This window comes from Coloeus monedula (assembly GCF_965178545.1).
Source record: "Coloeus monedula genome assembly, chromosome: 3".
NCBI lineage: Eukaryota > Metazoa > Chordata > Aves > Passeriformes > Corvidae > Coloeus > Coloeus monedula.
In genome coordinates, this window is record NC_138783.1 from 101,848,147 (window position 1) to 101,855,859 (window position 7,713).

The window sequence follows — 7,713 nt, forward strand, 5'->3', positions numbered from 1 at the left end:
CCTCATTGGTTTTTGAAATATCATGAACTGCCTGAGAGGTATGTGTAAGCAGATTCCACCAAAATGAATAGGCATCTACGAGTGGAAAGTGGTTCTACAAGTCCTGTGACTTGGGGTCAGTTTTCTCCATTATTGTCCATGTGTTAACTTCTGCATAACCTTAAAAATCAGCCTTTCATTGACCAGAGGTTAGTCCCAGAAGAACTGAATAACATCTTGAATCCAATTAAAATCACTCAGTTACGTACTTTGTCAGGTCTTGTAGCTGCTTGATTTATTAGCATTGCCCTCCATCTTTCCTCTCTTCTTCCTTTCTTCTGTTATTTCTTGTACCTACCTGTTGTGTTCACGGCTATTAATGATGGCTGCTTGTTTGTGACCATAGCTTGCTCTCACCATGAGTTGTTATTGCAGATTGCCTCACTGATGATGTTTCTGTGACCCTTTGAATTTCCACACTTGTGGAAAAAATGGCTGTGCTCATTACAGTGGGTGATAATAATTCTACACATAGCTGCACCTAGATCCTGGGGCAGATCACAGCATGCTGACCAATTTCCCTGCTACAGGAGGTCTTTTACAAGGTGTTATCTGTATCCTCTGCTATCAATGTCTTTAGTCACAGATACTTTGAACTGTCACTAGATGTGCACTGGGAAGGAGTGCAGAGTATAGATTGGGTGTTCACCTTCTCCAAATAAGGGGAGGCTGCCTGACCGTGCAAATGCATTGCTCTCAGACTGAGAATGACAAGACACCTGTTACACTGCTCCAAAAGCTACAGAATGTTCTAGACACAAGGACAGGAGATGGCAATGGCTCTTTAGTTAGGTGCAAAGGTGAATTGCAACCCAGCAAAGTCAGTCTCCACAGCTTCTTCTAGCAGCCAAGGATTTAGATAACCCAGTGCAGCCCAGCTAGGAGGCACAGCTTCGACGTAGGAGTGACTTCTGAACTGCTTGTAAGTATCCTGTAGCCAAGGAGCTACATGTGGCTTGTTAGTGTCAGGGATCTTGAGATTTTCCAGGGTATTTCTTTAGGCATCAACATTAGACCTGTGAAACTTGAAGCTGACTAAGGAGCTGACTAAGAGGGAAGAGTGGGAAAAAAAAGACAGATGTAGTAGAAGACATGCATGACTTTTAGGTCCTTAATTCACAAGGTGGTATCCAAAGATGAAAGCCATTTCTGTGGTTTTCTGTTCAAACCAGGAAGGCAGTTGGGTGTCCCAGGGAGTTACCTGAAAAACTCTTGTACTGCTACCTGTATTTATTCTATCAAACCGCTATCAACCTTCCAGCTGTAATGCCTGTACTTCCTTTAGAGTCTTTGAAGTCCTGCATCTCCAGGAGATAGAGACCCCATCAAGCTTCTGAGCTAAGCTCTCTGGCTGCCTTCATTGACCTTAGTCCAAACACAGATACTAGATTAGGTACTTCTGCAGTGTATTTAAAGGTAGGTGAGAACAAAGTGAAGAATCTGCTGCACGGAGAGATCTTTATCTGCAGCTGTTTTCCCAAAAAGAACACATCTCTCTTTCTTTTAGGTGGCAGTGAAATGAATGTGCCTCCTCTGGTTGTCAAATAGCTTGCTGAGTATATCACTTCCTTAGAAAATTGAACATCTGGGCTTAATTCCCTTCTAAGCCTCAGAGGCTTAATACTTACCCCCATGAGAACAAACAAACCACTTACCTCTCACTGACCTTGAAAGCCTGACTCCTGTTTATAGGCCAGCATCAACATTTTGTTTTTCATTCCAGCTTTTGTATGTGTTCACAGACATTTTTTGGCAAGCCATTCTACGGGCTTATCCAGGGATACTGCAGTGCTCCAGACAAAAATATTTTTGCCAACATAGAGAAAAAAATCCAGTCAGCATGTTGCAGTAGGAATGACTAATGAAAAAAAAAAAAAGTATTTTGAGCATCATTAGTTTGTTTTACTTCATTTTTCTAGTCATGAATTGGACCCAGCTCCTCTGTATAACTACCTCCACTATGTTATTTCAGTGACAATGCTCTCCTGGGTTGGCATTTGCACGGAAACATTGGCTATTTCTCTCTCAGTGTAGTTTGTCCTTGTGCAGAAGTACCTGAGTACCCACCACAGTGAAGGCCTCCCTAGGAAGGAGGGCATAGGAAGGGAAACAACTTTTCTCAAAAAAACTTATGTGAGGGCTGAGGGAGGTGAGTCACATCTACCTTGCCTTCAGTTTATTCTCAGCTCTTAGCCATGGGATCTGACTATTGGTGATCTATGAGAAGCTGATTTCTGCTTCTGGGCAGGAGATGTGAAATCTGAGTCTTGAAAATGTCAGAAGTACTTGTTTATGCATTGCGTGGTAAATGTGCAGGAAGACCTCTGCTATTGAGGTCTTCTTAGGTTGGATGTACTGTTTATGGGGATACTGCTGATTTATTTGTGTATAGAAACACCAAGGCAGCTTGGACATACAAGATTTGTTCTACAGCAAATCTCCAGCAGCCCTGTCTAGTTCTGGAGCTGGCTGAGCCAGTGCTCTGGGGTTGGGTTATGCCTAGACAACCAAACTTCAGGAACCTTCGCACATACAGCAGTACAGAAACTCCAGATGAATGGATCTATGCCTCAGATTTCTTCCACCAAAAATTCCCAAATCAGAAAAAAGAGCTTTTCCAGGAGATCCTAGCTCCATGCAAGCCCAAAGGAGTGGCATACATGTAACATTGCACTGTTGGTTTGGGAGGCACAAATTCCCACAAATCCTGAAGGCTTTACTTAATCTTTCTCTTCTCATTGAATAAAAGTCAAAGTTTTGTTCTCTCTGAATAAAAGTTGCTGGAGAATGTCAGGTATGGCAAATACTGGTTTAGAATAGTGTTGGAAACTATTTTGGCATATCTAAATTAAATGTCTTTGTGCAGAAACTGGTTTTATAACACTGGAAGCAAGTGCATTTTCATTTGAGAATTCATTAATTGCTGTTTCTGGGTCTCATTATCTGGGTTGTATTTGACTGAGACATTCTGAAGATCCTTGAAGAATGGAAAAATGTGAACTTTTAAAGAAGCTGGATATATGTCACACTGCTGGGATGGCTCCTGTTGATCCTGTGTCCTTTTAAGCCTTCTGCCCCTTGAGTAATTCTGGTATTGTTTCCTTGGTCTCTGATAAACTTCATCTATGAAACCTTGGCACATACTCCATTTTTCTCCTTTGGAACTGGCCTGGGGCTTGGAGTGCCCAGAATCCTCTTTCTGCAGCAATGATATCTCCTTTCATTCAGGTTCTCTGTTCTGGCATGTAACTGTCTTTCTGCCTCCTCTCCTGGACTCATTTCTGTTTCTATACTTAGACCAAAATGTTCTGTGTCAATCAAAACTTTTATTGGCCTTCTTAGATTATCCAGATCCCCACTCAGTAATTCCCTGCTTGCTTACTTCTCTCTTTAAATTGAGGTTTAGGGAAGCAGCTGAACAGTGTGTTAATGAACACTCTGGCCCATGAAATGTTCATATGAACAGAGGATGAAAAAATTGTAGTGACTGGAAGAGTTCAGATATTCTGTAGTTTTCATACTGACTCCTTCTTTTGTGGTGTTAGCCTGGAGATGGAGAGAGCTTGAACTGGACTGGATGAATTGCTCTGGGAGCTCATAGCCTCTTCCCTAACATTCTCCCTTCTGAAGATTCAGTGGGCTTTTCCATCATGAGACTGTGTATGAAATGTATTTATTGCAGCTGACATGCTCAGGGTCTTCTTGCTGTGGTCTGAGATGTGAGTGAGAAGTTGCTTAGGATACCTGATGCACATGCACAGTCCCACCACATGGCCAGAAGTGATGTCTGTGATGGTGCACATAGGGACCCTGGTAGAGAAAGGACCTTGGTAAAGCTCCTAAGATGCTGCATGTGTGGTTTTATGAGTGACAAAGTTAGCAGTGAATAGCTGCCCAATGTCTCCATAACAGGCTATATGACATGTGCTGGCAGAAAGATGGCATCCCTGCTCAGCTATTAGCCCTGAATCACCATCCATGAGAATTACAGTACAAAATAAAAATGAGGAGATAATACAACCAATGGTGAGAGAAGGAAAACTCTGTATGTGAAATGAAATTGCAGTCTTCATGAATTCAACACAGGGAATTCATAATATCAAACTACTTTCAAGTTGTACCTACAGAGATTCCACAGATCATTGCATAACAATTTACAGCCAGTTGCACTGAAATAAAAAATAGACACAAAGTTTTAATTTCCTGGTCCTTTTATCCACAAAGAACTGAGCATTTAAATGATTACTGACATCATCCTTCATACAATTTCTGCAGAGTAGTCAACAAAGAACTAATGACCTGACTACATCTGTCATACTGCATTGGATTGGGCCAGCATTCAGTAGTGACCCTAAAGACTATAAAGACTGTAAAAGGCATACAAGTGCATGTATTGCCTTTGCAAATGTTTGATGATAAATTGAGGTGGCATTAATTCTCAAATAATTAATTATGAATTGTTCATCCATTCTCTTAATTAAAAAGTTCTTTACAAATTTTATCTTCCCTGTTTGGTATCCTATGATTTACTGCTGAAGCATCTCCCTGTTAAAAGAGAGCTTGCTATTTCCAGAGAGACTCCTATAGAATGAATAATGAAGTACTTTTTATTAAATGACTGTGAAAATCAAAATCTTGCTACCACTATTTCATGGAGGGTTTATCTTAGAAGAAAGGAGACACACATGGGATTGAACCAGTGTGACAAGAAATCTTCAGCAGTAGAGATGATAATCTGCCTCTACAAAATGAGAGACATGCTGGTGTGATAAATAATACTTGCTTTGAAAAGCAAATGCAATACTTGCCCATTCAATTTCCCAGGCTTGAATGAACACAAAGTCTTACCAGACAAACCAGCTATTGCTTCACTTCAGTTATTTTGTATTACATTTATTGTATGTTGCACCCAGAGACAGCATCAAGCTGCCATACACATTATATAGACACCAGCTAAACAAACCAACCACAAATATGAGCACTGCCCTATTGTAGAAAAGGAGACAGAGATTTTTATTTGTACTGTAAGTAGTTGGAAGGTGTTCAAATGCTGCTGTAATGGATGCAATATGACATAAGTAGATAGATCCAGAGGTAGTTCCAGAGATTTATTCCTGAGAACATAATTCCAGTCTACACGTCAGCATTCTGTGATATACTTTAAAAAAAAGGAAAAAAGCTTCTGCACTTGCATTGTTATTTTACAGGTTTATGGGGACATTATAAAACTCCTTAGTCAAGATTTTTTTTGCTGTATTTAGAATACTATTCCTAGGAAGTAACAATTTATGAGAGTACAAACAGTGAAAATCCTCTCAGAATCTTTCTGTCTGGCTTAGCTTGTACAGAATTACCAAGGCTTATTTTATTACTATTGATTTAATGGTGTTAGGCTTTCAGAAGATATTTTCATGAATGAATGAAACCATATTTCTAGGTTTTATCCTTTCTCAGAACAGCTAGGCCCTGTTCTTACTTTGAACAATATGGAGGCCATGCTGTCACTGCCTAAAATTATGACGGTTTCCGTAGCATCTTTGCTGTACTGCATTTCTCCTCAGGTAAGGTAACACCTTTCCAGCTGCAGTTACTCTGAGCTGATGTCATTTACTCTCCCTGCTTCAGAAGTTGTATGGGTGAGCCAGCCCTGCGGATATGTCAGGAGAAAGCAAGAGGAGCAGCCTGTTTGCTTGCAAGTGTGACCACGAGAGGAGGAAAAGGCAGCAGTGTGACAGCATATTTGTAGGGCAGCAGTAGGAGATGGCAACTGGTGGTGCTGTGTGCCAAGGTCTGAGTTATTTGAGTATAAGACGATCCTCAGGACAGTTTGTCCTACACATGCAGCTGCTTGCTTGGAAATAAATCATTTTTGATGCATCAGTCTAGTTCCAGCCCTGTGGGTGGTTAACAGGATGCAGCCTGCACTACATACTTTCATTATCTTTGTATCCAGGAGTTTCAGGGGCTGTGTAGCCTAAGGGTACCTCTGACCACTTTGTTGACTAGAAGAAAGACTGCCACTTTGACATCCTTTAGTGCCATTACAAGAGGTTGGGGGCAGCTGCAGTGAAGATGGGGTAGTGATGATCACTATGATGATCACACTCACTATGATGAGCAGTGATAATGCACAGGGCTGCTACCTCCAGGCCATCAATCCAGCCTGGAGGTGGGCAGTCCTACTACTTCCATAGGACCTTTTACTGCTCTCAAAGGGCCCCTGACCATTGTTTCTGGAAATAGTGGGATGTGAAAGTGGCCAAGAGAAACTCACGTCTTGTTGTGTGAGGTTGTTCCAAGTGAGGCAGTGCTTCTGCTAGAGCATTTCCTGTGGTCACAATATGGAGGCCCCAAAGTTGAGTTTCAAAAGCAGAATTCTAGGGTGCTGCTCTGACTCCCTGGTAGGCATGTTCCTAGAGTCTTTATTGCAGCATGCCTTTCTAGGTGAAAAAATGCTGTACCAGTTTTTGTGACATCTTCCCAGAATTCCTTAAACTTTTCCAATAAAACTGCTGGTTAAACCAGAAAACCTACAGGCAAATCATTGTATCATAAAGCTTTAAGAGATTAACTTCTTCCCCTTTCACTCCTTTCCTCTCATTTATCTCGTTACTGTTCTCATTGCTCTAGAATTTACAGAAATCTGTAACTTGGTATTTTTCATTTTGAAATAGAATGCTCTGCCTTTTCTTGGCATCTAAATACTATTCAAAATTCATTGTGTTACATTGTCTGGGCATTGCTCATAAGACATTACATTTTTCAAACTCTCAAGACACATAGCCTTCAAATTTTTTAGTTTAGATGAATTTTGGCTCATTATATCTTCCTAGAATAGATTTAACTGAGATCACAATGTCTTCATTATCTTGTAATGATTATAGAAGTCTTTCCTTAGCACATTAATACAAGTAACACTCTGACACATTTATAAGAGTTATCAACTAATGAGATACAGTTTTCACATGTATACAACCAGGCCACATTTCATCAACCTTCATTAAACAAGAAAAATAGAAGGAGCACAAATCTAGTTGGGTTGTGCTGATGCACAGCCAGAATTTTTTCTCTTAATATTTTCTCCCTCTGCTACTTCAGGAATTTTGATGACAGAGCTTGGAAGATAATAATATAAAGTACACTAAATGATAAAACTTTTAAAAATCATTGTGAATTCCAGTTCTATTTAAAATGTTCAGGGTGTGAGTGGGGCCGTGAGGGGCAGCACAAGTGTAGGGTGGTGGTGGCAAGGGCACATTTCTGCTGGGGGATGCTGGTGCAGCTGATAGGGCACACCAGGAATGGAAGCAGGAAGGGATAAGCTCCAGCGATATCTGGAAAAGAGTGGTTTTTTGAGTGATCTGGGTAGTTGTAGAGGGAGTTCACTAAAAAGTGAGAAGATGTTAAGACCTGGGTGAGACAAAGTGCCAGGAACTCCTCCAGGAAGCTGCAGTTCTGACAGGGATGCAGAGAGTTGGGATGGACAGGGTTGGCACAGGTTGAACTGTAAGGATTTGTTTGGAAAAAATGAAATAATAGTTGCTACATTTGAGAGAGCAGGGAGAGACCAGCAGTTTGGAGGGGTGGAAGCATAAGCCTGAATAAAGGTAACTATATTTATAAAGGAGGTGGAAGCAGGAAGGTAGGCAAGCTAACACAAGGAAAGAGGAAGGG